This window comes from Lissotriton helveticus, chromosome 8 (genome assembly GCF_964261635.1).
Source record: "Lissotriton helveticus chromosome 8, aLisHel1.1, whole genome shotgun sequence".
Lineage (NCBI taxonomy): Eukaryota > Metazoa > Chordata > Amphibia > Caudata > Salamandridae > Lissotriton > Lissotriton helveticus.
Genome location: NC_136069.1, coordinates 1701402928 through 1701429577, shown reverse-complemented (window position 1 = coordinate 1701429577; position 26650 = coordinate 1701402928).

The following is a 26650-nucleotide window of genomic DNA, read 5'->3' as shown; positions in this document are numbered from 1 at the left end:
ACCGGCTGTGTGTCCTGCATTCTAGACAGTAGCCCCTACTGTGTAAGCCTTCAAGACCCTGCCGCCTATTCACCAGATACTGAAATGAATTCCATCTCATCCACACACACTGCTCCCACTCCGGGCCCCTGTAACCGGGGAGGTCATTCTTCCACCTTAATATGTGCTCCCAAACAGTGAACCCTGTAATTCCCTCGACCATACACTGGCACGTTGACCTGACCTGTTGTACCTCCTTGGAACGCGCACCCCTTGACTCCTGTGCCTCTCCTCCCTTTACTATCCCTCCTCCAAACACTGCTTGCAACCCAGCCAGTGTGTCTTTCAGACACCGTACCCCACTTAAAATCTCTCCTATCATCCCTCACTGCGCCCAAGGAAAATATGCCCCACTGCCAAGGATCGCTGTCTGTTCCTGCTCTCTGCCCTATGTATTTCACTTCGAATTACCATCCGTCTGGCTTTCCCAGATATTCGGCCTTTCTGGCCAAATCTCACTCTTCCCCTCTGCTCCATATCACTTGTTTTCCACACATCTTTTAAGCCCTGGAGACTCTGCTTCTTTCACCATACTGTTTGTTCATTCCACATTCTCTTAAGACAAATGTTGCTCCTCCTTTTACCCAAGTCCCTCTGTATCCTTTTATACCTCCCCCACCCAAGTACATGTGCCTGCTCCTCCATCATTTCATGCCACACTTGCTTATAAGATCAATGTGTATTTTATTCCTGGTCTCACTGGCCCGTGCACAGATCTGTTTCCCTTTGCTGCTGCCATTTTATTACATTTGACACTTCTTTTTCTTTCTAACTGTCCTTTCCTATTTCATTTTCCAGAATCTAACAGCCCCATGCTGTCAGCAAAATCGCCTACTCGTGTTTGATTTTTGTTAGTCATTCACTGCAATGTTTTTTCCTCTGTTTCTACTACATTGCCCCCAAGTGCAATGGCATGTACACACGTTCTGTCATTGCTGTATTTCTTTCCAAACAACATCACCTGTATCCTGGGTATTGCAATTTCACGTTTTTCATTAGATATGTGGGCTTGAATGACCCAATCTGTCAAGTGTGCTTGCCTCCGTATGATGTGCCTTCTGGCCTGCACCGGCTTAAGGTGGCATACATGACATGGAACCACTTGGTTCTCATCACGTCATTATCTTGTCCTTTGCTAACTCTTCCTGGACTCTGTTTCTATTTTTAGGTCTCGCATGTGGGCGTGGCGAAGCTGCCCCGCCCCCTGCGATATTGTATTTTGTAAGATTTCTTAAAGAGACTCTAAGCCCTGCCCCTCCTTTCCATTGGGTAACATCAGCGTTTTTGGTAAACGCTGGCTTCCCATTGGAAAGGAGGGTTTTTGGACACTTGTGTAAATGCGATGCAATAGATTTTGCATTTACAAAACTTTTAGCTATTAGCATTTTAAATTACAATGCATTTTATTTGTTTTACAAAAGTAAAACACAAACAAAATGTCATTTACAAGGCCATTTACTCAAAACAATGGCACTGCGAGACCTATTGCATTGTAAATGCTTGTTATATTTACTAGCATGTTGACCCATGAAGGTCTCCAAAAATTCTGCTAAGGATGGGAAACTTTCCTTTCTGGTTTTTAAGTTGTTGTACACATCAGTGTACTTTTTACATATATTTTCCTCTTGTAATAACAAGATGTTCATTTTCCACACACCCCTCCCCATTTGACACATGTTTGAGATTTCAACTGTTGCTTTCAAGATTTTGTGGTCTGACATACCACTCTCGTTTGTTTCATAATTCCTTGCTTTTATATATTTGGAGGTGAAAATGAAATCAATTCTTGATTTGACTTTGCCACTTTCTGCTTCCCAGGTAAGCCTTTGTTTTGACCATGCTTTTGCCCCTGTATCGGACAGTTGCAAATCTTTACACATGTTTTTGAGACATTTTGCAGACTTATCAATTTTGTAACAATTTTTCTTCCCACATCTGTCTGTGGGGTTTATGAAGCAGTTGAAATCCCCTGTTAACACCATTGGGGTTGCACCTGCAATAAAAAGTGGGAGCATTTCAAACAGGGACATTCTTTCATTCTTGTCGGTTGGTGCATAAATATTACAGACCTTAAAGGTGGTGTTTCTGTATTGTATGGTGACCATCATAGCCCTGCCTGGCTGTATAATTTTAGTATCAAGGATTGACATTTCTTTGTTTTTTATGAGAATGCCGATTCCAGCATTCTTGTTTCCACCCCCAGACCATTTGGAGGGGCCTTCTTCCCAATATTTGGATATGTGACTGTAGTCCGTGGAGTGGGGAATTGCACATTCCTGTAAACATATAATGTCCCCTTTTTGTGCTTTGCAGAGCTCAAACACTGACGCTCTTTTCACTTGTGAGCCCATTCCTCGGGCATTCCATGATATGATGTTAAACATTATATTTGCAATGGTGATTACTTTGCAAGGTATACAATACATGTTAAACCTGAACATTTTCAAAGCTCAATGGCGACCAGATGCTGTCACATATTTGCTGATTGCTTTCACTATTTTGCGTCTCTTGCCCGCCAATTTCTTCTGCTCCCCCTAAGTATGGGGACTGTAGAAAAAGGTCTTTGTGGGGGTTACTCCTACCTCTTGTGAGAATAAGCTAGATCCTAGGTCTTCTGAGTCTGAGAGGTCCCCTGGTACACTCTACCTGGACCCCGAGCAGTTCTCTTTTGGTAGAGTTTTCTTCCTAGTTTCTTTCTGTTCTGTTGCAGCCGGACCACTTGGGGCCGCCGCTTGTTTTTTAATTTTTATTTAATTTCTTATTTTAACCATCTGCATTTGGCCCTCATTGGTTTTTGTTTCCTCTTCTGAGGAGGTCTGTTCTTCTCTTTCCTTTTTTTTCCTGTGCCCTGTCCTTGGCTTCTTTGATGATGCTATATATATCTGTAGGGATAAGAGTACAATCTGAATCTATTTCCCTGTCTTCCACTAGTGAGTCTATGTCTGATATCCCTTTAACTTTCTTTTCACTTTCCACTATTTCTGTCATTTGAGTTTCCTCTACTACCTGTGTACTTTCCTTGGTTTGTTCCTGTTCTGCCTGTGGGGTAGGGGTAGGTGCAACCTGTATTACTTGTTTTTTGTGTTGGGTGTTTCCCCGGTGCCTCCATCACTAACTGTCTTAAAGATTAATGGTGCCAGTACTGCGGCGTAAGGTTTACTATCCCCTGGCTGGTGATGTTTGGCAGCTGCAGATGCCGCATATGAGAATCTTTGCTTTGGGAATGCTCTATAAAGGTGCTCTTTGGATCCACATAGGTTACATGATTTGGGGGCATTACATTCGGTGTGTTTGTGGCCTATGTCCCCACAGAACTTGCAACCCTCATTTTTGCATTCTTCTTTAAGGTGGCCAAAACTTAAACAGTTCCTACAATATTGTGGTTGGCTTGAGTAGTTTAAATAGCCTCTGTTTGGGCCCAAGGCAAAGGTTTGTGGGAGGTGGGTCACCCCCCCAGCAGGGTTTGGTTTAAGTATTAAAAAAAAAACGTTCTCTTGCCATTCCAGATTCCAAACTTATTTCTCTGTAATATACCTCCCCTCACCTTTGTGCAAAACCTGTTTAAAAAACATTCAATCTCCCGTGTAGACACATGGGCATTATACATATGGACAATTACTGGCACCTCCTTTGCTGCTGCCATAGCAGTAATTTTGACCCCCTTGAGGTTCTCATGTGAACACATGAGTGACACACCCTGTGAAAAAATTTCATATTTCAGCTCTGTAAAAAACGTAATTGCAAAAAAACCTCTATCTTTGTTTTGCTGTACACATTTTAAATCCTAGCAGTACATTTGAATACTTGTTCAAGTATTTCCTTCACTACATATTCTAGATCCTTAGTACCTCTGTACTCTTCTTCTATTTCGATTTTTATGGCAAGCTCCCCATACTGGAGCACTTGTTTCGCCATTTTAGCTGTGCACTTTCTCCCTGTGCTTAGGGCAACATTTTGGCTCTGTGATTTTAGGCCCTCTGTGGCTGAGCCCGGTGATTGCCCACACAAGTTTACACCTAGTTTAAAGCCAGTGTTAAAAAAGTCCCTCGTTTTCCCAGGGATGCAGTGCCCCAGTCTGCCACTCGCTTTAAGTTAGAAGTGAGCCGAGGTGCTGTCGAGGAGCGCTCTGTGTTGAATGTGGGGGCGTGGGCCTGATTTTATTTATTTATGCGTTTTTATATAGCGCGGACTTTACCCGAAGGTGTCAGAGTGCTTCACAATAGGAACAGAACTGATACACGAGAACATCACAAGTGAGAAAAATACAAAAGCAAACGTTACATTAAATTATGCAAAAATGACAATCGTGAGCCAACAAAATACAAGAGGTAGCAAACGGTGCATTACAAAAGTGACAATCGTGACCCAACAAAATACAAGAGGTAGCAAATGGTGCATTACAGAAGGAAAAAGTGACGTGTGCAGGTTACAAAAGCGTACAAAATAAACATAGAGGTAAAATACTGTAATATATGGAGGACACTCAAGCACAAGAACAAACGTTACGTAGGCACTGGTGGCACTTGTGGAGGTACACATGAGTCCCAAACACAGGTAGGATAATACTGCAATAAATGGCAGACTCTCAAACCACAAGAACACACTGGGAGGACACTTCCAAAGTCATGCAAAGTAGATTTTTCAATTATTAAAAGGGCTTCCTTCAGATAATAGAGAGGGCATGGATTATATTTGGAAGTGTCTTTGAAGGAGGAGAACTTTGAGGTCAGTTTTGAAGGCCTGGGAGAAGGTGGTGGTCCGGAGCTGAGGCGGAAGTGAGTTCCAGACTCTCACTGCACTGCCTGAAAAGGATTGGGCCATCGATCTTTCATTCTTGAAAATGGGAGGTTCCAGCAGTAGATTTTCCGCATTTCGTGATGGTCTAGAGCCTCCAGAGAGTTTCAGTTTATTCGCCAGGTAGCGCGGAGTGGAGGAGTGCAAGGCTTTGTGGGTGATGCAGGCAGTCTTGTAGATAGCTCTAGCCTCGATGGGAAGCCAGCGGAGGGTGGATAACATGGGAGTGATGTGGTCGCTTCTTTTGACCCCATAAATGAAACGAGCTGCTGAATGGAGAACAGACTTAAGGGGGGATAGGTGGGATTTGGGGAGGCCAGTCAGAAGAGAATTGCAGTAGTCCAGTCTGGAGAGGACCAGTGATTGGACCAGGGTTTTAAGGTCATGCTCCGGGAAGAAGCGACGAATCCCCCATAGAAGGCGCAGTTGGTATCGGGCAGACTTTGCAATTGAATTAATGTGGGAGAGTAGATTGAGTTTTGTGTTGAGTATAACATGAGGGATTTTGTGCTGTCGACAATGATGGGTTTGTTGTTCAGCAGATTCATCTGGTCCATCCATGATTGAACCGGGGGAGGAGAAAGAGAGGAGGAGAGGAGGAGGAATTCAGTTTTGGAGGGATTCAGAATCAGTTGATGTGTTCACATCCAATTTTGAATGGAGTCGAGGGTAGAGCTTAGGACGGAGAGATCGAGAGTGGAGGCAACCTTGAGGTAGATTTAAGTGTTGTCTGCGTAGAGATGATAGTTGACCCCAGATTTACTTAGGAGATTTCCCAGAGGTTCCAAATAGAGATTGAACAATGTGGGTGCAAGAATAGAGCATTGGGGAACACCTTGACCCACCGCCAGAGGAGATGAAAGACTGTCCACTATTTTGATCATTTGGGATCTATCAGAAAGGAAAGAAGCAAACCATTTAAGCACAGTGCCCTCCATGCCCATTCTCTGTTGAAGAGTGTTGAGGAGAGTGTTGTGATTGACAGTGTCAAAGGCTGCCGAAAGGTCAAGGAGAATTAGAAGACAAGATCCCCCCGAGTCTAGTATTCGCAACGCGTCATCGATCACTTGCAGCAGGGCAGTTTCAGTGCTGCAGTTTTGGATGAAGCCGGACTGAAGATTGTCAAGAAGATCATTGTCCTTGATATGACGAGAGAGTTGTTTCGCAACACATATTTCTGTGATCTTCGCAAGAAAGGGTAGGTTAGTGATGGGGCGGAAGTTGTTGAGGTCATTCGCATCCACAGTGGGTTTTTTAAGCAGAGGGGTGACCTGCCCAGTTTTGAAGGGAACAGGAAGGGAGCCTTGACAGAGGGAGAGGTTGACCAGAGTGGTCCAATAGGGAAGAGAATGGGTATAGAAGTCAATGGCAATGGCACTAGGGATGAGGTCGAGCGAGTGGTTGGAGGGCTTTGTTTCGAGGATGCACTTGAGGAGGACATCTTCAGAGATGGGGTCGAAGTTCTGCCAAATGGCTAGAGATTTGCGCTCCTCTGGAGGGGTAGGATGAGCAACCTGAACCACAAGTGATTTCACTTTTTCGTCAAAGAATACAGCGAAATCAGCAGCTTTCTTAGTAGAATCATCCAATTTGGAGGTTGGGGGAGAGTAGTTAGTATACTTATGAGGTCAAATAGTTTTTTGGGTCTATTTTTGGCTGAGTCAAGGAGGGTTCTGAAGTGTGATGCTTTCCCAAGGAAGATGTGCTTGTGGTACTTGGATCTTGCTGAACGAAGTGTAGCCAAATTATCGGCGGAGGGTGCTTGCCTCCATTGTTTCTCCAGGAGTCTTAGGTGCTTCCTTTCTTCATATAGGGATTTGTTGAACCAGGGTGCTGATAGAATGGGCCTTTTCTTTTGCTTTGGAGAGGAGCGATGCTATTGATTTCGACTGCAAGGACTGAGAGGCATTGTGAGGTGAGATCATCAACATCTAGGTTCGGGTCTAACCTTGGAAGTGACAGCAAAGCTGATTCACAGAGGGAAACAGTGTCAATGTTTTTAGCGTCACGGAACCAGGAGGTAGCCCTCTTAGGTTGGCCAAGAGTTATAGAGTGCGCTAGGTGAAGAGAGAATGGAATGAGGAGGTGGTCAGACCAGTCTACGTGAATAGGGGTAGCGATAGAAAGCACGCCTGCTTTAGAAATAACAAGGTCCAGGATTGAGCCCTTAGAGTGTGTTGATTCTGTGCAGTGTTGGATAAGATCGTTTGTAGAGAGGAAGGTGGCCAGCAAGTTCGCGGAAGAGTCTTGCAGGGAGCCCCAGTGGAGATTAAAGTCCCCCACGAAGGTCTGATTGTCACTTTGTGCGTATTGGTCGCTGATGAAGTCAGTGAGTTCCTCCATAAACGAAGGGCCGCTGCCAGGAGGGCGGTATATGACATGGAGTCTGAGGGGTGAGCGGTGGTGTACTTGAAGCTCAAGAGATAGACATTTGGAAAGGGGAGACCTCTCGGTCACCCCAAACGTATGGCCGGGTGGCCCCGACCGCCCGGGAAACCTTTGCAGGTGGGGGGCGTGTCCCCGGCTGGTATGCCCAAAGTGGCGTGGTCGGAGCACGCCCCCGCCGCCTAAGAGGGTTGTCCTAACCCCGCCCGGAAGTCCGTGCACTTTTTGGGTGGGAGGGGGATGCCACCCCGCCTACCCGTTGCAGGTTAAACGGCGCGGGGCCCAGGCAGGCGTCCTCTTGTTCCCGCGCTCTGAAGGCTGCACCACTCGTCGCTTGTGAGCCCTCATGATTGCATCGCAGCGTAGCGGCGCTCCGGAAGAAGGTGGAGGCTCAGGCCGGGCCCTCAGGGAGGCCTAAGAGGGTAGTGGGGCCTGCTTTGCCAAACATTACTCCGGGGGGGGACAAGGGGAAAAATAAGAAAGAGAAAGGGGGTCCTAGCGAGGCCCCAGTCCCGAGGGAAGTTCCGCTGGTCCCGGTAACCCCAGCGGCCAATCCGGTGCCCGCAACGGATGAGAGATTGCCAATCCCGGTGATTATCACCCCACTGGATAAGGAACAGGTACCCCCCGAGCTGGCGATGCATCTAGCGACGGTATTGCCTTGGTTGAAGAAGGGAGCGGGGGGATCCGCGGCTGCGGAAGATCCAGCTGAAGAGGCAAGGCAAATAATGGACAAACTCAGGCGGGCAAGGTACTCTGGAGAAGGGAACATGCCTTCTATTCCTCTACAGGTGGCGAACCCGGCCGCGGTCGAGAATCAGAATAAGGCGACGGACACGACCGGAGGTGCGACGGAAAATGGTAAGAGGTCGCTCCCGATAATGGGGGAGGGCGCTGTACCTTCAAGGCAGGACCGCCTGGCACAACATGTCCCGATGGCCACGAAAGAGATGGTGTGGGCCAACAAGTATATTAATATGTTTTCATTGTTGACGGACAATCGAGAATTAGAGTATGCCAAGAGCCAGAAGGAATGGTTACACCCAAGTGAATGGAGGGACAAAATGGCGGAATTCATGGTGGAAGAGTCCATGATGAATTGGATTAGGGCCTTTTCTGTGTGTATGGCAATTATGAATGAGCGAACACCGGACTTGTTGGGAGACCTGGCTTGCTACCAGAGCAGGATCACGGGCTTCCATGAGAAATATGGGGGGGGACGCATGGAAAGGGTACGATGTGTAGTTTAGAAAAGCGAAAGAGTTTAATGAATCATTGACTTGGGATTGTTTCGACACTGTATCCTGGCATGCGCAGTTCACGCCAGGCTCGGCGGCAGTAACAGGGTCGAGTGCGAATGGTTTCCGGGCTTTTCAGCAGAAACAATCGCAGCCCTTTCGACCAGCCCACGGGGGAGAATCTCAGTCGACATCGGGTGGGAATGGGAAAAAGCGAGGGGTATGTTGGGGTTTTAACAAGGGAACGTGTAGTAGGCCGCAGGGAACATGCAGGTTCAGGCATGCCTGCGCAGGTTGTGGTAACACCTCCCACCCCGAGACTAGCTGCCGATTCAGAGGCAATGTTACCGGGGGAAAAGGGGGTACTAAGCAGGATTGACACAGTGGCGCGGATGATTAAGCAATCGCCCGTGGAGATTTTGGCTATGACCCCCTGGCTGAGCAAATACCCTGATCGTGTGTCTTCCGGGATCCTGCGGGATGGCTTCTCATATGGCTTCAGGATCCCGGTGGGTGACTTTCAGGTGCCCCCATTGTGCAGGAACCAATTGTCCGTTACGCACAACCCGACTGTGGTCGCCACAAAAATTGCAAAAGAGGTTCGCTTGGGGCGGGTTGCGGGTCCATTTTGTGAGGTACCAGCTGCCAATTTTGTGTGTTCCCCGCTAGGTGTAGTTCCCAAGAAGGAGCCGGGTGAGTTCAGGCTCATACATAATCTGTCTGCGCCAAGGGGGGCTTCCGTGAATGAGGCAATCGATGCAGGCATTTGCAGTGTGAGGTATGCATCGTTCGATGACGCAGTGGTCATGTTGAATCGTCTAGGCCCCGGGGCACTGTTAGCAAAATCGGATATTGAATCCGCATTTAGATTACTGCCGGTTCATCCCAAGGATCAACATTTGTTGGGTTTCTCATTCCAGGGAAAGTACTACATGGATATGTGCATGCCGATGGGTTGTTCAATTTCCTGCGCTTACTTTGAAATGTTTAGCTCGTTTCTGGATTGGGCATTCTCAAGGGCCTCAGGGCACCAACATGTGATGCATTATCTCGATGATTTCCTGTTTCTCGGCCCGGCGGGCTCTCGGGACTGTGCACGGGCATTGCAGGAATTTTGCGTGCTCATGCGGGGTTTCTGGGTCCTGTTGGCGCCAGGTAAGACAGTGGAGCCGACTACCTCCCTGGAGTTTCTGGGTATTGAACTAGACTCCGTGGAGGGTTGCCTCTATTTGCCGGTGGAAAAAATCGCCAAATTTAGGGCCTCCTTGCTACAATGTCTTAAGAACGACAAGGTATGTATGTATGTATGTATTGGTACTCTTTTATAGCGCATGTCTGTCATCCAACGGGTATCCTGGCGCTTTGACTAGAAGGAACCTGCTTCGCACCATGCTGACTTATAAGAACTAACGTGACCCAACCTTAGGAAAGAGATGTGTTTTCAAATTTTTCTTAAAGGAATTGAGATCGTTCATGCTTCTCAGTCCTAGCGGAAGAGCGTTCCATAGCCTGGCTGCCGTGAAGCTGAAAGATCGGCCGCCCAGCCGCGATCTCAAAACTTTAGGCACCACAGCAAGGTAAGCAGAAGCCGAATGAAGGGATCTGGATGGAGTGTACCAATGGAACATATTCTGTAGTGGCACTGGGCCTTGTCCATAAAGGGCCCTGAATACAATACATAAAGATTTAAAATCGATCCGCTGAAGGACTGGTAACCAGTGAAGGTCCCTTAGTGCCTGAGATGAAGAGTCAAGGCGGCGACGAGCAAGCGCTAATTTGGCTGCGAGATTCTGCACCCGTTGCAGTTTTCCTATCAAAGTAGATGGTGCTCCAAGAAATAGAGCATTACAGTAGTCCAAGCGACTTACAATAATGCTCCTCACCACCTCTGGCCTACTGTCCATGGGAAGCATCGGAAGGACCTTTCTCAGCTTACGAAGCAGTCCCATACAGGTACTCACTGTTTTATTAACGGCTGCATCCAGTTGGAGGTTAGACCCAAACATCACTCCCAGATTACGGACCGAGGTGGCAGACACAGTCGTGCTCTGGAAGGAAGGCGGCCAAAAGTCCGGCGGGAGAGGTCTAGGGACGCGATCAGTAGTGCAGTGTAAGACTTCTGTCTTAGAGCTGTTAAACTGCAGCGAATTCTCATTCAGCCAGTCCGCAGTTGCGAGCATACAACGGTGGAAGGTGTCTAACGCCACTGCTTCCTTGCCCTCAAGCGAGAAGACAAGTTGAGTGTCATCCGCGTAATTCGTCACCACTATGCCGAAGGATCTAATCAACGCAACCAGGGGCCGCAGATACAGGTTGAAGAGGATAGGGCTGATGGCCGACCCTTGTGGAACACCTTGCTCCACTCTTCTGATGTTAGATTTGAAAGGTGGCAATGACACTACCTGATGACGATTTCCAAGGTATGATGTCAGCCACTTCAGGGCATGGCCTGTCACCCCTACTTCCTCTAATCTTTTAATCAGAATTGCATGACTGACTGTGTCGAACGTGGCCGACATATCGAGCAGCACTAAAAAGGCTGCTCTTCTATGGTCGGCTCGCGTCCTGAGATCGTCTAGCACAGTCACCAACGCTGATTCCGTCCCGTGGGCCGGTCTAAACCCGAATTGAACCTCATCCAAGCAGGACCCGGTCTCCAGGTACCTAGACAGATGTTTTGTAACCCACTTTTCCAGAATCTTTATTGGAAACGGCAGCAGGGAGATAGGTCGATAATTTGCTGGGCAAGCCGGGTCCAGGGTGTCCTTTTTAAGAAGAGGGGATACCACGGCTAATTTCCAGCAATCTGGTACCCGTGCTGAAACCAGGGACTGATCACAGATGGCAAACAGCGGGGGGAAAAGTTCTTCCCGGAACAGCTTCCAGTGTTTATGTGGAAGCGGGTCCAAAGGTGATCCCGACGACACGCTGTGAGCCAAGGAACAGAATTCCGCAAAAGTTGGAGAAGGAAAACAGTCCAACCTGGCAAAGCTGGGGGTTATTTCTGTAGTAGGCCCGGGATGCGTTTCGTTACATCCTTGAGGATTACCGCTGGATGTAACGCCAAGATTGTTCAAAATGGCTGCGATTTTGTCCTCAAAGGCCTGTGCCAGTGAGTCGCACAGAGACTGAGATGCGGAGATAGCATTGGCCGCGGTAGCAGGGCATGACAGGTCCTTCACAATCTTAAACAAGGTCTGTGATTTGTTTACTGCCACCCGCAAAGACTCTTCCAAAAACCTGGCCTTCGCACAGTTGATCTGTGCTTTATAGATGGACAGGGCCTGTTTGTAGAGAGCCCGATCGGAGTCCAGGTAGTTCTTTCTCCAAGTACGCTCGGCCCGCTTACATTGGAGTTTAAGTTGAAGCAACTCCTCGGAAAACCATGGCATAGCCGGAGTAGGCCTGTTTCTGATTTTCCGTAAAGGGGCCAAGGAGTCTAGGGAGGACACGATCCGTTGGTTAAGCCTTTCGTAGCTCAAGTCTACGTTTTCCTCTAAGGTGAAACCCTCTGAGAGTAGTGAAGGTAGAGGGGACTGACTCAAGAGTTTTGACCATTGTCTGGTACTTTTAACCCCACCTGAATTCCTATTTCTCCCCTGCCCCACCTTGGGCGTAAGAGAGAAATGCACCAGCGCATGGTCCGTCCAGCACTGGGGCAGGATGTTCCGTACAGTTACGTACTCTGGATCTGCGAAAACTAGGTCCAGTATATGGCCCTTTAAGTGGGTATGGGTGAGGACCAGCTGCTGCAGCTGAATACTCAGGCAGGTCTGGGTCAGGTCTGTGAGCGCAGTCTCTCCAGAACCGCCTAACCAGAGATTGAAATCTCCCAGTACCATTAACCTTGAGTGCGAGGTGGATAAATCAAGGATTAGCTCAATCAGCCCTGTCAAGGCCGAAATAGGGCTAGATGGAGGTCTATAGCAGAGCATACCGGTAAATAGAGCGCCCCCCTGCCCATTCAGAGAGAAGGCTAGTAGTTCACAACCAGGAATGGTCTTGATGTCAATCAGGGATAGATCTATTGATTCTCTGAAAATTAAGCCCAGTCCTCCCCCTCTAGCACCAATCCGAGGGATGTGCCTGATTTTATATCCAGAGGGGCAGGCCAAGCCCAGCTCCACTGCACAGTCCGTGCTTGTCCATGTCTCTGTCATGAGTAGAATATCTAACTCATGGCAGTCAATTATGAAGGCAATATCTCCGTGATGTGAACACAGCGACCTCACGTTTAGAAGGCCGCAGCTAAACAAATCTGTCTGCTTCCCCGCTGCCACTGCTAGTCCTCTTAGCGAGGGACTGGTGTTAATACATAGGAGTTCATCTCGAGTGTAGGTGATAGTCCCCTGAGATGGTAATCCAGGGGAACCGGCCCCGGCGCGTCCGTTGCGCGAACGGTCGCAAACGGGCTTACCTCTGGCGCGCCTCCGGCGCCCCTGCGGCGCACCTGCTGCGCGCCTGTCTAGCAGCCATCTTAAAAAGCCAAGGCTAAGAGATCACGTGGGTCCTGGTAGGGCGAGTGGCTCTCCCTCACCCAAGATGGCGCTCCGTGAGGAAATCCTTCTCCCCAATCCAAGATGGCGCTCTGAAACCGGCGCGATGATTACACAGTGCCCCGAGTCCCTTCTACCCCACGAAGTGTGGTTGTGCAGGAATTAAATGCGGGTAAGAGCTCCCTGTAATTCCCTCTAAGCGGCGCAGGCAAAAGAAATGTAGAAAGAGCGGGCGCTCAGCGCAAAGCAAAGGAATAACAATTTTAAAATATTAAAGGTGACACTGCATCAACTGCAGCAAACAGTGGGACAGCTCAATTTTGCCCTAAGAGTGATACCGATGGCTCGCCCTTTCTCACGATCCATTGCCCAGGCCATGGTTGGCCTCAAAGAAGGGCACCATCGCACAAGGCTGTCGGCAGAGGTTCGCCAGGACATGCTCATTTGGTTGGAATTCCTGGCGGATTTCAATGGCCGGGTAGTCTGGAGCAAGGCCCCGGCCTCATCAGCAGAGTTAGGTCTATGGACTGACTCTGCGGGCAGTGTGGGGTTTGGTGCGATCCTGGGGAACCGATGGTCGGCCCAGAAGTGGCCAGCATGGTGGGCGGCAAGTGGCCTGATGAACAACATTGGTTTTCTAGAGTTATTCCCGGTCTGGGTAGCATTGTCGGCTTGGCCAGAAGAGTTCCGAAATAACTCGGTGATATTCTGGTCTGATAACATGACTGTGGTGAAATGCATTAACCAACAGGCAGCACGCTGCAAGTGGATATTGTGATTGTTGAAAGAAATTGTGTTGAAATGCTTGAGGTTAAACGTACAATTCAGGGCAAGGCATGTGCCGGGAGTACTGAATAACGCAGCGGATGCGCTCTCTCGTTTCAAAATGCAGGCATTCAGGGATTGTTTACCATCAGCGGAGCTAGTGGCAGCGCCATTTCCCGAAGCACTGTGGCAAATCGGCGATACGGACTACAAAACCTCGTGGCAGCCAGTCCAGTGCCCAAGACAAGAAAAGCTTATGAAGGGGCGTTCCGCTCGTACTGCGCCTTCTTGGGACCCACATGGGAGCATAGATGGGGTCAGGAGGGCCCCTTTACCCAATTTTTAGTGGCACTCCATGAGGAGGGCCGGTCGGCGGCAACCGCCAGTCGGTATAAGGCCGCCATATCGTTTATGGCTCAGCTCCATGGGATCGGGGACCCGACGGACTCCTTTATAGTCAGGAAGGCGCTGCGCGGCTGGCGGCGCCTGGAGGGGCGCAAAAAGGATACCAGGCATCCGATAGGATTTGACAGGTTGACTACCTTGCTGGCTACACTGGAGGAGACATACTCCTCACATGGTGAAGTTGTCCTATTCCGGGCAGCATTTGCGTTGGCATTCTATGGGGCCCTGCGGGTAGTCGAACTAGTGGCTGCCAATAAAAGGGATACCGAGGGGGGGTCTGCGTAAGGACCACACGCAAGTGAGGGGGGATTCCCTGCTCATCACGATTGCCAGGTCAAAGACAGACCAGGAGGCCCAGGGGAGTAGCATTGTGTTGCAGCGCGCTCCGGGAAGTCCCTGTTGTCCAGTGACACACGTTGAGGCTTACCTACTGCAAAGGGTGGCGATGAGGGGGGGCCATGCTACGGCATATTGATGGCACCCCGTTAACAAAGTTTCAGTTCCAAAGGGTGCTGGCAATCACGATTGCAGCTGCGGGCTTGAACCCGAGTGATTTTGGTACTCATTCATTCAGGATAGGGGCCGCTACAGAAGCGACGGCCGGGGGTCTGCAGGCAGACACTGTTAAACAGTTGGGGCGATGGTCTTCGGACTGTTTCAAGCGTTACGTGCGGTTGCACATGTTGTAATTTATGGAAAATGTGCACTCACGCTGGTTGTCTTTTGTTTGGATTGCAGTTTCACGAGCCTGTGACGCAGGGCGGAAACTGGGACCGGCCCAGTATCGGCTATCCACCACGTCAGGAGCAAGGAATGGACGACGAGTGGTCTGGGTCGTGGGCCACTCATACGTGAGACGGGCCGCGGACATATTCAGGGCAGGTGATGCGATTCACACATCTGAGGAATATGGTTTTAGGGTGTCCTTCCATGGACGGGGCGGTTTATGTATTGACCAACTGCAATGTTTTGTCGAAGAATTGTTAGGGCGACACAGGTCACCGCCATCAGTAGTCATAGTGCACATTGGGGGCAATGACTTGGTGAGCTTGGGCAGACGGGCCTTAATCGAACACATACTTTCAGCTGTTAGTTGGTTAGCAAAGACACTCCCGGGTGCACAATATCTTGGTCACACATGATTCCAAGGAGGGTATGGAGGGGTGGGTGGTCCACGACAGCGTTGAACCATTCGGTAAAGAGGGTCAACAATAAAATGGAGAAATGGTTTCGATCTAATCACCTTCAAAGTATACCTCACGGGTGCATCTGGGGGGACCGCTGTTATTCAGATGATGGGGTACACCTGTCCAGGGTGGGAAATGAGATATTGATAGGAGACATCATAGCTTGACTAGTGGGATTGAGGAGACATGACCTATAGGTGTTGTGGGGGGGCCAGATAGTCGGTCAACTATCTGGCCTGTGGCGGTAAGGTCATGATCGGTGAGCAGTGATTTCAAGGTCCCTAGTGGGGGCGCCACCCATTATGGATGGGAGCGCCCGGGGGGAGGCGGCCATTGGCCCCTCCCATGGGGGGCGGCACCCATTACGGATGGGATCGCCCAGGGGGAGACGGCCATAGGCCCCTCCCAGGGGGAGACGGCTATATGCCCCTCCCACGAATTTCCCGGGGGCCGGATATCCGCTGCGGCGGAAGAGAGTGCGGGGAAAGGGGGGTAGTTCACGCTGTCCTTCTTACGGTTACCCCACACGGGAACTCGGACGACCTTAAGATGGCGCCAAGTGGAAGGGGGCCCCCATGGCAAGGGAAGTTACGGTTGGCTACGAGGGTAAAGCCCTCTGCGTATGCGCCACTACGAGAGGGCGGAAATTTGGTGATAGGGATCTGACACCGGTTAAGACCTTGCCGTTGGCCCTTAACGATAGGATGTACAAAATTCGTATGCAATGCATGATGTCATGATGTTAGACTCGGCTAGGAAAATCTTTGTATTAGAGATTTGTTAAGGTTAGCCTCGATACCTGTCTTCATCAAGTGTAATGAAAGTTGAATTTTGTACATGATAAATGAAACGTTTTTATTTAAAGTTTTAAATTTTGTTTCATATTTTAATAAATACGGCCGGGGGGGGTCGCGAGGCCCCCCTGCCTTCCAAAAGATCAAACTGTGTCTGTCTCCTACCATTGGGATTGGTGGTGGAAGGGGTGGCAGGCATCCCGGACCATATGGAAAGGGGAGACCTCTCGGTCACCACGAACGCATGGCCGGGTGCCCCGACCGCCCGGGAAACCTTTGCAGGAGGGGGGTGTGTCCCCGGCTGGTATGCCCAAAGTGGCGTGGTCGGAGCACGCCCCCGCCGCTTAAGAGGGTTGTCCTAACCCCGCCCGGAAGTCCGTGCACTTTTTGGGCGGGAGGGGGATGCCGCCCTGTCTACCCGTTGCAGGTTAAAAGGCGTGGGGCCCAGGCAGGCATCCTCTTGTTCCCGCGCTCTGAAGGCTGCACCACTCGTCGCTCGTGAGCCCTCATGGGAACAAGCAGCAGTTTTTGACCCACACACCAGCCCCTGTTGCAGAAAGTTGGGAGTAAACAAATGGTGATCAGCATTTGATTTGGACGCAGAAACGTTGTGTCTAGGCCTTTTCCTCCCACTGTGATTGATTCCAAGATTGTCTATGCTACTGACTTCTTGTCTATAGGCCTTTTCTGCTTTGTATAACTGTAATAAACTGTATGATAGGACCTTTTCTCCTTTGTAGCAATGTTTATAGTATATTGGGGACTTCCGCTCCACAAGGACGGGGGTAGCAATGACGGACATACCTAGCTGTGATATATATTTTGCATAGGTATTTCTTTTTCTCCATTAGTAGGTTATTAACTGACGTATTTATTGGTCTTTGGTCGGGCGGTAAGGTCATGATCGGTGAGCAGTGATTTCAAGGTCCCTAGTGGGGGCGCCACCCATTATGGATGGAAGCGCCCGGGGGGAGGCGGCCATTGGCCCCTCACACGGGGGGCGGCACCCATTACGGATAGGATCGCCCAGGGGGAGACGGCCATAGGCCCCTCCCAGGGGGAGACGGCTATATGCCCCTCCCACGAATTTCCCGGGGGCCGGATATCCGCTGCGGCGGAAGAGAGTGCGGGGAAAGTGGGGGAGTCCACGCTGTCCTTCTTACGGTTACCCCGCACGGGAACTCGGACGACCTTAAGATGGCGCCAAGTGGAAGGGGGCCCCCATGACAAGGGAAGTTACGGTTGGCTACGAGGGTAAAGCCCTCTGCGCATGCGCCACTACGAGAGGGCGGAAATTTGGTGATAGGGATCTGACACCGGTTAAGACCTTGCCGTTGGCCCTTAACGATAGGATGTGCAAAATTCGTATGCAATACATGATGTCATGATGTTAGACTCGGCTCGGAAAATCTTTGTATTAGAGATTTGTTAAGGTTAGCCTCGATACCTGTCTTCATCAAGTGTAATGAAAGTTGAATTTTGTACATGATAAATGAAACGTTTTTATTTAAAGTTTTAAATTTTGTTTCATATTTTAATAAATACGTCCGGGGGGTTGCGAGGCCCCCCTGCCTTCCAAAAGTTCAAACTGTGTCTGTCGCCTACCATTGGGATTGGTGGTGGAAGGGGTGGCGGGCATCCCGGACCATACAAAAGTGCGGAAGGCGCTAATGGGAAAAGCTTTGAGTTGAAGGGAGTTTCTAAAGATGACTGCAACACCTCCCCCAACTTTGATAGGTCTGTCATTCCTGAAAATAGAATATCCTGTGGGTAGCAGGAGATCAAACATAGAGTGAGAGGTATCGTTGAACCAGGTCTCTGTTAGGAACAACAGGTCAATATTGTGAAGAGTGATGGTATCAGAGATTTCGAGTTTGTGTTTTATTGCGGATCTGCAGTTGTGGAGCAGACAGCGCAGTTCTGCCGAGACTATTTTGGTGACGGGGCACTTGGGCTAAGAAGGGTGATAGGGATATTATACCTATATGGGGGTGCACGGGAGGGTTTAGGTGGATGCTTGGTTCTGACAGAGGAGATGGTGGGAATAGAGTAGGTAGTTGGGATACTCGGCGGTGCTGGTTGAAGAAGGGTGGCGCTCAAGGGCTTGTGTGAATGAGCGATGTTTGCAGATGGCAGGTTGTGCTTGGCTATAATTGGGTGATGGGGCGAGGTGCATCTCATGGGGAGGTGAGAGTTTTCCAGAGGAGTTGAGGTGAATGGGGAAGTTGAAATCTTAGAGCTTAAAAGTGAAATGGAAGCTACCAGCTGGGGGATGGAGGTGAAAAGAGAGCATAGCTTATTTTCAAGAGAGAGTAGGGCAGAGCACGGAAGGTTGGGTGTCTCGATGGCAAAAGGAGGGGGTGATATAGGTGGTGGGAGGCAGGGAGAGGTGGGAGGACAGGAGGAGAGTTGAGGTATAGAGTTCATAGGTGGGGAAAGGTGGAGGTTGAGAGCGGGGGTTGGTGTATCAGAGGTGAAGGGAGAGTTGTCTTTGTTGGCGTTGCACTAAGGAAAGGAATTTAGGACATGTTTAGGGGGAGATGGGTACGGAACAAGACGGTGTGGAAGGAGAGGGGAGGACTGTGAGGTGACATAGAAGTGTAGGAGGTTTGGGAGGAAAAGAGGGGCGATGGTTGGAGAGGTCCTGATGGCTAGGAGAGGTGGCTGTGAGGGAACCGGTATCTGGTAGAGTGGGGGGGGGGGTTGGGAGAAGGGGAAGTTGAGGACAGGGAGAGGTTATGTTGGGCCTGAGATGAGAGGTGGCTGTGAGGGAACCGGTATCTGGTAGAGTGGGGGGGGTTGGGAGAAGAGGAAGTTGAGGACAGGGAGAGGTTCTGTTGGGCCTGATGGGGGGAGCTGGAATGGGTTACCAGGGGGGTAAAGGGGGCAGCACAGCATTGCTAGCGGAGAGGGGGAAAGGAGAGAGATGCAATGGGATTATGAAGAAATCAGTGAAAGAAGTAAGGGGAGGAGGGGGTAGAGAAGAGGGGGAGAGGGAGGAATGGGGGTAGCATAAGGAAAGTTAGCTGTGGGAGGAGGTTGGCGGAGGGGTGGACTAAAAAAGGGAGTAGCACATAGGAATAGGGGGGACGAGATGAGATTGGGGTACCGGGACGGTGCAGATTGGACGAGGAGCGTATTGCCTGGTGGTAAGGCTGACGTGACAAAAGCGGGGGTAAACTGTGAAGTGGGAAGAAAGGGAGAGACGGGCACAAGGGAGGGGGAGGGAAGAGGGCTGACCTGAGCCTCCCGAGGGTGCAGTCTATTGGAGTATAGGGGGGTCAAGGGAGGAGAAAGGGAGTAAAGGGTGGAGTTAGATGGAGAGTCAGGGGAAAACCTGGTCGCAGAGGAGGGGAGTAGGGAGGGTAAGAGGTGGTCAAAGAGAGAGAGAGAGACAGGTGTCTTTGCCTTGGATCAAGACAGTACCGTTGTTATAGATTGAGATGGTGAGGGAGCAGTTGAAATACGCAGAGGGGGAAATCTTTAGTTGTTTCCCATGAGGGATAGAGGAGGAGGAGGTAACGTTAAGGGAATTAGATAAGCTGGTGGACCAAGAGGGGGTGTCGTGAGTGAAGAAAATGAAATCATTTTTGCGCCTCCCAGAACGACAATTGTAAAATTGGTCAACAAAAAGGGAATCAGGGAAACGTTCAATAGTCTTATGCTTCAATCGTTTAACTAAAGCTTTAGTTTGGCCGGGAGGAAAGATGATTTTGTCGCAGTTAATTCCATCCTTTACTCGAGAGGTGGCCATGTTGGGGACGTGAGAAAGAGTGCGGGGGGTATGAGACGGGTGTTACTAGGAGAGCGGTGGTGGTGAGAAGTATAAGGACTAACAGGGGGCACATATTCCAGGCGCTTCGGGAGTGGGAAACTGAACTAATGTGTTGTCCGGGAAGAGAGGTGGGTATTTGTTGGACCCTTCATCTAGGTGTATATGAAACCAACTGGCACAAGATAATATTTACAAGGGACATGATTACATATGGTAGGACCAACTGGATCACTGTCAAAACCATCACACTGCACAATTAGTCAAAGTAAAGCAGATCACAAACGAACACCCAGTGACTATTGGTGGTCACTGTACTTAGCATCAGCCTGACACATAAACACATTCGGCACCAACCGCATTGTACGCCCATAATCTCAGCAGACCACTATTGGACCCTAATCAGAAACCATAATGTCAAGGTTGCTGCCAATGCAGCGAGAGTCCTGACTCAATCAGAAATGTCCCCACGGATAAAGGTGTCATAAACGGTGCAGCTGGCACTACTTGCTGCGCAGCTGTAAAAGGCCTAAACGATGCAGCTGGCACTACTTTCTGCGCAGCTGTAGAAGGCCTAAACGGTGCAGCTGGCACTATTTGCTGCGCAGCTGTAGAAGGCCTAAACGGTGCAGCTGGCACTACTTGCTGCGCAGCTGTAGAGGGCCTAAACGATACAGCTGGCACTACTTGCTGCGCAGGTGAAAAGGCCTAAATGATGTATCAGCAGAGGACTTGCTGCGCTGAAGAGAGTGAGAGCCTTCCTGCCCACCTGTGGCGCTCAGCAATTACCGGGCTCAAACACTGCTTAGTAGGGCCGAAGGTGATGCTGGAGCAGCAAAAGTGGGCTCAGGATATGAGGAGCATGAGATTCGCTGTCCTAAATCTTGCTTTCATCCGCCATTTTGGGGTCAGGCGCGGTGCGCTGGGTGATGGGATAGGAATCCTTTATCTAGTACTTATTTGGGAGGGTTTAAACAGAGCAGCAGCAATGGCTTGGCATAGGGGCTCATAATCAGACCAGAGGACCCCTTGAGCAGAACAACATTGCAGGGAGGCAGTCTCTGATTATATCAGGTTCCAGATACAGCACCATTGTAGAGACAGGATAATGACTGGAGCCTTCTTCACGACCAGATGGACCCCCACTGCTTCTCTCAATCTGTGAGGCACTCATTCCCGCTGCTCCAACGCAGAACCGGCAGCTGCCCCTGTAGAGTCCCAATCTATTGCGGCTCGCAAGAGATGGCAGGAAAGCGCAGGCCAACCACCTCAGTCGAGCTGGGGGGCACAAGGGACACCCCTGCCGCCGCTAGCACCCGGCAGTTCACGAATCCTTAACCCCCAGATTGATTACTGGCCTCACACTGGGCTGTAGGCAGGAGCAGAAGAACATCTTGGGCAGAGGAAGGCGAGGCGCGTGGCGGTTCTATGCGCGCCCCTCCCCCCACAGGACCCGCGTAAGCAACTGGAATACGGCACTTCACCGGGTCAGATGAATCTCCCGGCTAGCGGCGAAATCTAAAGGGGCTGTGTGCCGTCTTTGCTGTGGGGGGACGCGGCGGCACTCACCAGAGTCTCCCGCGGCTGGGGCAGCTCCGAGTAGTTGAGGCCTCAGGCATCGAAACAGGAGACATGAGCCGATCTCGCAGGGGGGGAGTCGTATCGCAGGGCCAGAACGGCCTTCCCCGGGCGCTCAGCGGCTCCGTTCTTCGACCGGAGGATTCCGCACCGCTTCAGGCAACAGTCACATCGTGCTCGCACCGCGATGCCAGCGTTGTCCCCAGGACCACGCCATAATGCTGGGTGGCCAGACGGAGCTTCAGAGCCAAGCGGCCATTGCTCGAGGCGGGGGCGGGTCCTTCCCATTCCCATCCCATGATTAGGAGAAGAGTTCCGAGTGGGACCCCAGGGAAGGCAGGACAAACACTGATGGGGGCACGGGTCTCTCTGCGCCTCAAAACGGGGATGCACTCGAGTGGAAGTGCGAGCCCCCACTGATGTTTGAGGTGGTATTTGCTGGGAGGGATGGAAGGGGCTTCCTGCCCGGTGCTAACAAAGGAAGAGAATCCTTTCTCTCTCGTGTGCGCCACCAGCCACCTTCCGAGTGAAAAACGGGTCCCAGACTCACCTCACTTGTAGATTTGCGGCTCCGGCCCGGCCCTCTAGGATCCAAAAGGGGTACTGCAGTGTAATGATACTCACAGTCATATATTTAGTTTCCAGCTTTATTGCAAGAATATAATCAAATACAGGTGAGCGCCAGGGAGCAGCCACTATCCAGCCCCACTCCTCTGCAACCACTCCTGAATTCTAAAGATGCAACACAAGCATTCTACAAAGCATCATAGCATTCTTACCACGAGACACAGCCTTAAAGGTGAAGACAGAATAAGACAACATAACACATCCCCCTCTCTTCAAACAAGAAAAAGAAAGAAACCATAAAGTAATAAACTTTTTAAAAAATGACAAAACGAATAACAATAAATAAAAGATAAATAAATATATATGTGCATAATCAATTCATAACATAGCCCTTGAGCCAAGAGGGTAATGTACTAGTTCTTTTACCATTACTTCTCTCAACTAAATTGGATTCACCAGATTCACCGCTGGCATTGTTGGAATCTCCATTGATATCACTATTACAAGGACCAGTAACTCTTCCCCCCTCTTCACAAAAAGATTGACCCACAGTAAGCGAGTCACTTGCAACTCCATTCGTGTTCCCCTCTGTACCAGCAAAATGTGCTTGTAGGCAACTGTTCTCAAAATGGTCTTCCATCCAATCATACATGTTTTGATTATCTGTCACTTCTCCCTCCACCTCATCAGATTTATTGTGACTAATAGCAATACTCTTCATATTCCATACTTTTCCATCACTTAATCTAACAGCATTTCTCAAAACTTCAATTACTTATTTCTGTGGTTCGAAACGACTTTCACCTTTTGGTACTTTATAAGGTTTCTTCACCCGTACCCATTCACCCACCTTGAATTCCACATTTTTCGTACCATAGTGTTTATCATAAAACTCTTTACTTTTAGAATGGAGTAATTCCAAGTCATTCTTTACTTCAGTTGGAGACCACTGTGTAATTTTACCTTCCATTAACCAACCAGGATTTATTTTGCTCCTCGGCAACCTCCCTCTCATCATAACAAATGGAGATAATCCTGTGCCCGTTTGTGATGTAATCCTGTAAGACCAAACTGCCTTTTGTACTTGAACTTTCCAATCCAATTTCTTATTAACCGCTGCCTGAATAACCCCCTTGATCACCCTATTGAATCTCTCAACAGTGCCGTTCCCACTAGGATTGTATAACGCGGTTGTCTTATGTTTAATACCACACTTCTGAAAATAATCACCTGCCATGTGCGACAAAACCTGCACTCCATTGTCCATAAGGACACAAACAGGTAAACCCTCCATAATAAAAATCTTGTCCAAAAATTTCAACACACTACATGTGTCTGCTTTGTCCACAAATCTCACAATAGGCCATTTTGTAAATAAATCAATTGCCACCAACCCAAATTCTTTCATGTCACCAATAGGCCCAATGATATCCACTGCAATAGTTTCCCACGGAAGCTCCGGAATCAATCCATCACTCATGCAAGGTTTCAAAGTCTTAAGAGTTTTATCTGCAGAACTACAAACTTCACAGTTCCTAACAAATAATTCCGTGTCCTTACCAACACCTGGCCACCAGAACATACTTTTCACCACAGTTTTGCTCTTCTCAATACCAAAATGTCCCTCGTGACACAGCTCTAAAATCTTCTTCCTTAAAGAAATCAGGGGAACAACTCTGTCGCCTCTGAAAAATATATCTTTTTCTAACGACAATTCCATCCTAACCTCCCAAAATGCTCTAAAATTTCCCTCCATGAAACATTGTCTTGGCCAACCTTTACAAATATACTCCTTAACTTTTTTGAGTTCAAAATCTTTGTCCTGTTCCTCCAACCACTCTTTATTACTGATAGCTGGGGCTCCTGAATCATGAATTAAAGCAATACTAACATTACCCCACGGGTCATCTACACATTCCTCTAGTGGGGATGGCAATCTAGATAGGCAATCTGCGATTACATTGTCTCTTCCTGGCAAATAAACCATTTCATAAATACATTCTTTCATGCGCATAGATAATCTTGCTATTCTAGCCGAAGCTCCAGAAATGCCGTCTGATGACAAAATTTTCACTAACGGACGATGATCTGTCCTAATAGTTACCGGTTTGCCCCACACAAAGGCTCTAAAATGTTCCAGAGCCCACGCGCATGCCAAGGCCTCTCTTTCAATAATGGGGTACCTGATTTTAGCCGGAGAAAGTGCTCTAGATGCAAAAATAATGATTACCTCCTTTCCCTTAGTATCTTTCTGGGATAACACCGCACCTATACCCTTATCGCTCGCATCTGTTGTTAATAAACATTCAACATTAGGATCAAAACTTGCTAAAGCACTAAAGCTCTGTAAATCCACTTTAATCCTATCAAATTCATCCTGGCACTTTTTTGTCCAAACAAGCTTCGTATTCTTCTTAAGCAAACTCTGAATATAAAACACCTTTGACGCAAACATTTTTACAAACTTTGCGCAATATTCTGCCATACCCAGAAATGCTCTTACCTCCTCTTTAGTACTCGGTGCCCCTGAATTCACAATATTTTCAATCAATGCCGGTTTAGGTTTCACTCCTTCCTCACTTATGATGTGCCCTAAATAAGATACACTTCTTTTGCAGAACTTACACTTTGATAACTCCACTGTAAATCCTGCCTTTTCTAAAACCCTCAAAACTTGTCTTAACTTAGAGTCATGTTCCACTTTGTCCTTAGCTGCCACTAAAATGTCATCTTGAAAGAATGCAATCATATCCATGTTCCCCAATAACCTATACATCAATCTCTGAAATACCGCCGCAGCCGCGCTAACCCAAATGGCATTCGCCTAAATTGATAACACCCGAAGGGTGTGATAAAGGCCGTTAAATACCTTGACTCGCTTTCTAATTCTACTTGATGGTAAGCAGCAGAGAAGTCTATGGTTGAGAACCATGTTGCGCCTTTAAATGAGGACACCCTCTCGTTGATTTTAGGTAAAGGAAATTTTTCTATAACAATGTTGTTATTAAGATGGTGTAAGTCTATGCATAAACGGATCTTGCCGTTCGATTTCCGTGCAACGACAATAGGGCTGATCCACTCAGAGGCTTCCACTTCCTCAATGAGCCCTTTAGCTAAAATTCCTTGTAACTCTCCTTTCACCTCATCTATAATTAACATTGGGATGGGTCTAACTTTGTGTACCTTTGGTTGTGCATTGGCTTTAAGTTGTATTTTGTGTTCAAATCCCCTCAACTTTCCCAACACAGTACCAAACACTCCTGGAAATTCTCTGTTCAAAACATCACTCAATTTGCTCTCTTCATCCATAACCAACACTTTTTCTTCACTATTGGGATCCAAAATAATACTTACGTTTTTCTGATCCCACCACCCCAAAACTGATGGTCCCACCTTAGACACGTATAACCTTCCACTTGTACTCCTTCCTTTAAATAAAAATGTGAGCCACCTGTAACCCAGCATCTCAATTCTCTTCCCTGTATACCCTACCGGACAAATATCTGATACTCTTAATTGATCCCCAATTTTTCCCACAAAATATTTCTTCCAAACCTCCTCATTTACAATAGTGTAAGGAGATCCCGAATCTGCATACACTTCCACCACCACTCCACCAAAGATACCTTACATAAAGGCTTCCCTTCTAAAGCCTCATCTGATATGTTGATGACATAATTACCTCTCACATTCTTTACCCATTCCAAACTTCCATCATCCTCCTCAACCACTACCTCTTCTTCATCCCAAACATATTTAACATTGCTACGCTTGCGGCACATTTTTGAAAAATGTCCAATCATCCCACAAATACCACATTTCTTATTAATAGCAGGGTAGGTCCTACTAAAAGCTAAGTGTTCTTTGCTATCACAAGGATAACATCTTCTTTCTTCTCCTCTAGTACCTTTCTTCTGATATCTTGCTGGTTGATTATTACATCTTCCTTGTGAACTCTGTTGATACCTTGTTTGAGTCCTGATTTGTGGTAGAATTTTGCAAATTGCGCCCGAGGTTTTATCATGTTCAGTTTCTTTTACCACAGTAGAACATCTCCCCGACATTTCCGCCTTCCTCATAATGGCTAACACATCCTTTAATGGCGCATCGCCATTCACCCATAGTCTATCTTGTAACGTTGTATTATTATTATGCATAACTAGTTGGTCCCGTATCAATTCATCATTAAGAGTTCCGAATTTACAATCAATCGCTAATTTCTTCAAGTCATCAATCCATTCATCAACCGTCTCTGTTTTGCTCTGCTTCCTCTGAAAGAATTTGTGCCTAGTCACTCCCATGCACACCTTAGGTGCAAAATAGGTATCCATATTATTTATGCAGTTTTCAAAAACATTCAAATTCACATCTTCCACTTTACTCATGCGAGAATGAGTTTTTAGACCAATTGCTCCTAAAGAATGCAATAAAATTATTTTCTTTTGCTCCGGTTTCATTTTCTTTTCCTCATCAATTGCCTCTATGTAATTTATAAAATATTCATTCCACTCGATCCATTTTATTTCTGGTTGAGTACCAGTAGCCCAAAACGGTTGAGGAGCACTTATAGTGAAATTATGCTGTGCCATTCTCCCCTCTGTATTCTCTCTATAGTTGTCTGTAACAATAT